Here is an 8,681-nt window from a genome sequence, read left to right on the forward strand (position 1 = left end):
CCATTATAAGAGAATGTCGTCACTGCTAAAGAGAACTGACGCTGGGACATGAACGTATTGAATAGTAATCGGATGTACACTAACTGTTGGCTGAAACTATTTATGTGATTTCTGGTAAAACTGGAGGTTCTAAACAACAGCTAAGTCATAAATGATGTAGGAAGTATTGTCATAATTGCGATTTTTGCCGTAAAAAAGTTGAAAGAAGAATTCTAAGTGACTTGTTTTCATACTCGATAAATATGCAAATTAGGACGTTTGATGTCGAAAGGTTAAAAACACATGAATTTGATGACCTGTGACGCAGCGCGCATACATTTGCCCAAAGAGATTTTTATATCATTTGAGAGATTATCACTTAGAGAGTTAACGGTGCAAATATTGTTAGCTTTGGAGCTTTATCGCATGTTGAAAAACGACGCGGTTTTAGGGGTACCTTCAGTCAAGTAAAACCAGATGTCTTGAAGGTGAAACTATTTTGGGTGCAAACCGTGATTCAAATTTCAAAAAACCCACGTAAACCAGAGGAGGTTTTTGAGCTGATACGAATTGGTTTTTGTAGCGAAATTTGACGGCAAAGTAAGCTTTAATTTCTGCGGGAAAAAAAGACGATTTCGACGCGAACTCTTAAATTCACATTTTCTCCAAAATAAAAATACACATGACTTAAAAAAACTTTTGACAAAATTTGAGCAAAATCCATTGTTCGAGCTGTGGCCACCTTTTGTTCGATTTTTGTTGACGTTCACTCTTAATAGTTAATAAGTTAGTGATCCCGTATATTTAAAGTCCAGTTTTGTATTAACCGTCACTCCTGAAGATGTATGCAGAAGCATACGAAACGTCAAATAAGAGATAATTTCAAGTATGCGTTTATATCTGATGTTCGTCACCGCTGTTTGTGTCTTACTTCTGGTGAAACTGAGATGGCCAAAGAAAAAGAGTATCTTCGCAAATGTGCAATACAACACCAGAGCCACATATTGCAGAGTCACGCCAACGCAATTGCGTAAATGAAATAGATTTTTGTATAGAGAAATAGAGAAATTGAAAGGCCACCTAAAGACAAAAGACTCACAAAAAATTGCTACTTAGAAGATGATTTTTACAACAAGGCCAAACATATCTTGAAAGAAAAAACAGAGAAGCAACTCTGCCTTGCCTTCGCCCGCCCCGCCAGAGACAAGCATCTATCTAAGGCGAAACAATTAAGAAAATGGAAGTTTCAGACTAAACGCTGCAAATAGTTATTACTCCAGTCTGATTATCACTGCAATGCGTGCCAATCCTCTACCTAGAATGCAGTGTCTGACACTTGCAGACTGGAGACTAACCCTAACTCGCAGTAAAAGCTAGCCCTTTTAAAATGGAACATTAGACTTAAATACTGCTTCTCAACGTTATTTGAAATGGGTGCTTTATAGACTTAAATACTGTTTATCAGTGCTATTTGTAGGCAGCCTGCAGTTGTCATACACCTCGAAGGTTGTACTAGATTGTTCTTCTTTCAATGCCAGGTGAAACTTGCTTGCGACTGATTATGCTGGCTGCAAAAATTGCCTTTCCATCCATTCTATTCTCACATCAGTGTTTGCGTCCTCATTTCTCTAAGGCTCTTTTAACAGCTATAACTTCTTGTGCATGACGCATTAGGACACTTCAGTTTGCTCTTTGAACAGTCTAAAAACTGAAACATCTATAGTTAACAGACAGCATGTTCAGCAGAACGACAGATGCATAGTTATTGTAACAGAAATATACTGCATAGCACTGTCTGAGTGAACCTTTTCAGCATAACTTCGCTAAAATGATTATTGTGAATTCTTGTGGCTGCCGGGTGCGTTTAAGCGTTTATTATAAAAATCCAGCCATCCATGATTGATAAGTGAAAATTGACCTGTTGCCATAGGATCTATAGAAAGGGAATTTTCCCTTTTCAATGCTATATGGTGCCATAAATATTGAAGTTCCATCAACCGACTTTACCCAGCCTTTCGTAACCGCGATCAGACCGTACCGGTTTCGAATACATAGCGGTTTGTGGACAAACGTGCAAGTGAGGTTGGTGGAATGTTTCAGCTCAACCAATCAAGCCAAGGGTGGTGTCTCAAGTACATAATGGAGTACGCAAGCGCGTAGTAATTGATTATTTGCGGTTGATCGTGTTTATATTCAGTGCTATAAACATCGCAAAGCTATGTCCTGTGCCTTCGAAATGATCGAAGTTGCAGCTGCAAAGAACGAAAAATCGCTTCAATGTTAGCACCACTGATATTTGTCTTTCTTGATTATGGCAACATTGAACGGCTAAGGTATCTTGCATGTCTTCTTGGACTGTTGAATTCCATCATCGAATTTGTTAATGTCATGTTGGTATCCGTTGTTTCAGGGTTGAGGGCGTGGCTGATCAGGTTCTATATTAGAGCCCTCAGACTTGTTGACCTTGTAATGATTTTTGACCATCGCAAAAACTGAAGAGACTTCTAGGAAAAGATTGCCTTACGTTCCTAATCGGTAAGTCAAATGTTTGCGATCCTTCGTAGCTGGTCGACACGAATGATTTGTAATTAAACCGTCAATAATTTAAGCTTAAATTAAGCTTAAGCTTTTAATTATACTGAGCGCCTGTACTGCACTGGTTTTGCTTTGTGCTGTTATGGTGATTCTGATTCAGTTTGTCTCTTCATTATTTAACCGTTCGGAAGTAAGAGTCTGGTTATTGTAATTCGAGCATTTAGAAGCGTCGACGCATATTTCTAAACCGAAAGCGGAAGAGAAACCTTCAAGGCTAAAAGGGAAGTCATATCTTGTTACAGAGAAGTTTAATGCACCGAAAATGTTTGATTATCTGATCACAGTTTGGTGTTCCTGTGGACCGAGCTTACGTGATTTGAGAGAAAAATTGCACGCTCGCAAAAAAGCCTGGCAACGGCAAATATTATTTCTTCCGTAGAATGTAAGTTCATCAATAATTAATAAGGAAATGGTACACCTATTAAAGCATCGTATATTTCGTTTGTTTTTGTTGTTGTTTTTTTAGTAAGGGATTGCCTTACAACAGTTCAAGTGTTGTTAGACTAGCAGAAGCTAAAACTATCACTGCTCACGTCACTGAAGTTTGGGCTAATATCTGTTGCAGGACGACGTACATCTCTGTTGCTAGTTGTCTTGGAGACGGCAAATTGATCGGAACCATTGTACTTCGGCTTCGTATATCATTCAGCTTGCGTAGAGGAGAATTTCAGTGACACCTAGCAAAGGTGAGATCAGATCCACCTGTTACACTCTTTGTAAGGACTGACCGTCCCATGAGTTCTCCGTGGAATGTTATTAGGCACTGGTTAGGTTAAACTCTTACTGAATTAGAGGCGGAAAATAGAAGGAGATCGTCTTCAAATTTTCCTGACTTCCTCTTTGTAAAACTTTTTTATTTTTTGCTCACAACCTTCCCCTTCTCTACTCACTTAAAAATCGCAGTTCAATCATTAAAGCCTGGACTGTAAATTTATCACGGTGCTTTCATTTTTCCCTGCATAGGAACCACTGACCCTCCCCATATTTGCTCCAAATAAAATGATAGGAAGCTTTAGCCATAAGGAAGGCAACAGCAACAAGAACGTCACAAAACAAAGTAAAGATATAATGAGCGAAAACAATTGATCTGCATGCTCTGCACCTGCGTTTCGGTCGGTTCGTCAGTTTCTGGTCCTAAGCAAAACAAAAACGTCAAATGACCAAAATCAGTGGCTTGAGGACAACGGCAGCTGACGATCACTCTCTCTGTCTGTTTCTCTCTCTCTGGGGATGTTTACATGAGAAAACTCGCACCGGGGTGACTTCTTGATACCGCGTTTACATGACGACGAGGTGAATTCGTATCGTGTTTACCTGAAGGGACACCACATATCGATAAAATACAAGCGTAAACCCAACCTGCAAATATGGCGTCTATCAGAAAATGTACGCATGCGCTACCCGGTCCCGCCCACCGAGAGGCCGATTTCACACCGGAACGAGTGGTCATTTCTCGTTTACATGCCATGGCGAGATCTCGCGCCTGAACGAAATTTTCGCTCCGGGTGCAGCAACCGGGGTGAACTCGCGCCGGTGTGAGTCGCCCTAGCATGACTCTTTTCGGTGATATCATGTAAACAAATACAGAGCTAAGAGAGGGAACCGGAGTGAACTCGCGCCGGTGCGAAAGTCGCCCGGTATCATGTAAACAGCCCCTCTCTCTCTTCAAACTTTAACCGCTTTCATATACACCGGTTTCATTTTTCGAAGACAGACACATTTTACACAATGAAAGAGTTGAAATAATCCGGCGCGAACTGATTACAGGAACTAGAATTCCTATTTTGAATCGATGTTCTCGTTGCGCCGTTGCGGTTGCCGTCCTTGTTGCTAAGCTCCTTGATGACCTGCCCTAGTTCGCCCGTTCGCCCACCCCCCTCAGTAGTTTGTAAAGTGTATAGAGCCATCGACTGGATAAATCACTAACTACTGGATAACTCAATTCGTTTGAATAGGATTTTTTGGGGTTATCTATCTTTCAAACAACCAATTCCAGGCGCGTGTTTCTCAAAGAACCCGAAACTTTCAATTTAGGGCTTCTATCGGTTGCCACCATGCATTCCCTCTTTACCTTAAAAACCAACATGTCAAAGGGCCAGCTTATCGGGAGAAAGCGGATGCCTTTCATAGTGACTTCTCTCGCCTGAAAAGCTTTCCGGACTTTGCATTATTTGCGAAAATATATACAGAAATAAAAGTAAAAATATAAAAAAATTAGTACATATACAAGTTATTTTCATTAAGAGATCCTTTGTACTACTGGTGACATTAACGCAATAATTATTTCTAGCAAGGGCTCGGTAAAAGCTGAGTCTGACTAAGTATGGCCACTGGACCAGAATACAGTGACGAGCAACTGAATTACTTCAGGATCTGCTTTATCACTACTGATGTGATAACTGAGGGCCTGCAAACAATCTTCAAACAAGAATGGGACAACCGCTACAAGGCAACGTTGGGAGAATGGAAAGACGAACCCCGAAATGGACTGGACTTCAAAAACCAGGAGTCGCCGAGAAACCAAAGAAAAAACGCGGGTCTTTTGGCAACCATGGTTAACGGAAATAGAGCAGAATGGGATTGCACCATGCTCTTTTACGCTATACTGTACTCCGACTGTATTGGAAGAGGCCTAAACGCAGTAGTCCGATCAAATGTGAATGATTTGAGAAATTTTCGTAATCAAGACTTTGCTCATTTGCCACAAGGCCATGTCAAGGAGTCAGAGTTTCAAACTGCTGTAGGTAAAGTTGTAGTTGCCTTTCAAGCACTTGGCCTCTCCGATCTGAAGATTCAAGAAACCAGAAATCAGAAGAGTTTTCCGACGAACGAGTTACGAAAGGTCTTGCAAGAAGTCGACCACCTAAAAGACGAACTGAAAGAGAAAGAACGGGAACTTAAAGAAAAAGGTGAAACCCTTAAGGAAACAGAAAAGCATCGAAAGGTCCTTGAAGAGCAGTTACAAATTGAAGCTCCAGCGGCATTTTGCATTCTCCCACCCAAGCCATCGCACGACGTTGCCGAACGAAATTATGAGTTGGCTAAAATAGCTCAACAACTAAAGCAACTGAAAGAAACCAACGAGAACCGATTAACTTCCCTGTACATCTCAGGAAACCCTGGAAGCGGCAAATCTCAGTTAGCCGGTCTTGCCGCAAAGAAATTCTTTGATGACAAAAAACAAATCGCGGGCAAGAATGCATTCGTGATGACTCTAAATGCGCAAAGTCTTGATTCTCTGTTAGAATCCTACGTCTCTTTTGCTCGTCATCTAAAGTGTTCAGAATATGCAGTCACAAGTACTCTAAACGACAAAGATCTGAAGACGGAGGGTATGATTGCCAACATAAAGTCATTAATTAGCACCAAAGTTGAGCTTTACTCATCGTGGCTGTTAGTGGTGGACAATGTCGTCAGCTTAAGTGGAATGAATCCTCATTTGCCAGAGACCGGAGACACGCACTGGTGTAAAGGTCAGCTGCTGATCACATTGCAAGACACCTCTGCTATTCCTTCAGAAACCTCTTTCAGCAATCACATCTCTGTGAGCAAGGGCATGACACCATCTGACGCCATTTCCTTATTAGCCTCTCTCTCCGGCATCGCTGACGGTGAGACTGAAAAAGAAGTTGCTCGGGCATTAGATTACCAACCCCTTGGGTCAGCGTGCTAACACTGAGGATTTTCTTGCCATGACAAACCAAAGCTACCCAATCTCTATGAGCACAGCGATTTCATTGGCCGTGGACGACGCCATGTCATCTGACAAGGTTTTAAATCACACATTCGGTTTCATTTCTCTCTGTGGTCAGCAACCATTAAACCTTGACCTTGTGATAAAGTACATCCTAAATGTCGAGAACGAAAGCGATGGGAGTGGATTAGACGCTTCTGCGGACAAAGATATCATTGGTTTAAGGATTCGAAAAAGCTCGCTGCTGTTAGTTGAAGAAGACGAGAGTGGCGTCTACGTTCAAGTACATCAAATTGTGAGAAATGTCACTCAAACTAGAATCAAAAAGTATTCGGAGGCTCAATATTTTCAAATCATTCATAGGGGTATTACCTCATTTAGTCAGTTTATAGATGAGAAAAATCTTGATAAAAAAGACTCTATTTCTAAAAGCTTCCAGCTGGTACCTCATTTGAAGTGCCTAATAACAAAAATTGAAAGTGTATTCAATATACCTGACTTATCAAAGATCAATTTAAATGTGAAAGATTATCCAAATTATTTCATTAAGTTAAGCGCAATTTGTGCTAATCATTGCGACTTTAATAGAGCCAAAAGCATCTGTAAGGTAGCTCTAAAATTAATTCAGCATGGTGGTGTATTTTGTGAGGGAGACTTGGCAGCAGTCTATAATGTGTTAGGCAATGTCCATCACAGCATGGGTGAGTTTCAAGAATCAAAGGAGTATCATGAACGCCCTGTTACTGTAAGGATAAAAAAGTTGGGATCTCAGCATATCGATGTCGCACAAAGTTACAACAACATGGCCAGAGTACTCTTTGGCCAGGGTGACCTGGAACAAGCAATGGAGTATCATAATCGCGCTCTTGCTATACGGATAGAAAAGTTGGGATCTCAGCATATCGATGTCGCAACCAGTTACAACAACATAGCCACTGTACTCCGTGCCCAGGGTGACCTGGAACAGGCAAAGGAGTATCATGATCGCGCTCTTGTTATACGGATAGAAAAGTTGGGATGTCAGCATATCGATGTCGCAACCAGTTACAACAACATAGCCACTGTACTCCGTGCCCAGGGTGACCTGGAACAGGCAAAGGAGTATCATGATCGCGCTCTTGCTATACGGATAGAAAAGTTGGGATCTCAGCATATCGATGTGGCATCCAGTTACAACAACATAGCCACTGTACTCCATGACCAGGGTGACCTGGAACAGGCAAAGGAGTATCATGATCGCGCTCTTGCTATACGGATAGAAAAGTTGGGATCTCAGCATATCGATGTGGCATCCAGTTACAGCAACATAGCGAAGGTACTCCATGACCAAGGTGACCTGGAACAAGCAAAGGAGTATCATGATCGCGCTCTTGCTATACGGATAGAAAAGTTGGGATCTCAGCATATCGATGTCGCAACCAGTTACAACAACATAGCCACTGTACTCCGTGCCCAGGGTGACCTGGAACAGGCAAAGGAGTATCATGATCGCGCTCTTGCTATACGGATAGAAAAGTTGGGATCTCAGCATATCGATGTGGCATCCAGTTACAACAACATAGCCACTGTTTTCCATGACCAGGGTGACCTGGAACAGGCAAAGGAGTATCATGATCGCGCTCTTGCTATACGGATAGAAAAGTTGGGATCTCAGCATATCGATGTGGCATCCAGTTACAGCAACATAGCGAAGGTACTCCATGACCAAGGTGACCTGGAACAAGCAAAGGAGTATCATGATCGCGCTCTTGCTATACGGATAGAAAAGTTGGGATCTCAGCATATCAAGGTCGCATCCAGTTACAGCAACATAGGCCGTGTACTCCGTGGCCAAGGTGACCTGGAATAAGCAAAGGAGTATCATAATCGCGCTCTTGGTATAAGGAAAGAAAAGTTGGGATCTCAGCATATCAAGATCGCATCCAGTTACAGCAACATAGCGAAGGTACTCCGTGGCCAAGGTGACCTGGAACAAGCAAAGGAGTATCATAATCGCGCTCTTGCTATACGGAAAGAAAAATTGGGATCTAAACATGTTCGTGTCGCAGATTCTTATAAAAACTTGGCTATTGTACTCCGTGACCATGGTGAGCTGGAGCAGGCAAAGGAGTATTTTGAACGTGCGTTGGCCATCTATTTGATTCGTCTTGGTCCTGGACATTCTAGTGTTACAACTCTTCAGCGACACTTGGCTAGACTGCAAAACTGTCTAGTAGAGTAAAAAGGCGGAATTGCGTCATATATTAATGAGGGATAGTTATTGCTTCGCCAAATAAATCATTCATGTCTGGCAAGCAGGATGCACGTGTAAGCAAACCTTCCGCGAAAGCTGGTGCTAATCAACCCAGTGAGCGATATAGGTTTATTTCTGTGACTAAATCTGGTGACAAGAACAAGTTCAAATGGCTAGGGG

General features: G+C 41.9%; 1 pseudogene; it reads left to right on the forward strand.

The window, feature by feature from the left end:
* The first annotated feature begins 2,387 nt into the window (after positions 1-2,387).
* Positions 2,388-8,681, forward strand: part of LOC138049652 (uncharacterized) — an 8,596-nt pseudogene continuing 2,302 nt past the window's right edge.

Source organism: Montipora capricornis, chromosome 5 (genome assembly GCF_036669925.1).
Source record: "Montipora capricornis isolate CH-2021 chromosome 5, ASM3666992v2, whole genome shotgun sequence".
NCBI classification, from domain to species: domain Eukaryota; kingdom Metazoa; phylum Cnidaria; class Anthozoa; order Scleractinia; family Acroporidae; genus Montipora; species Montipora capricornis.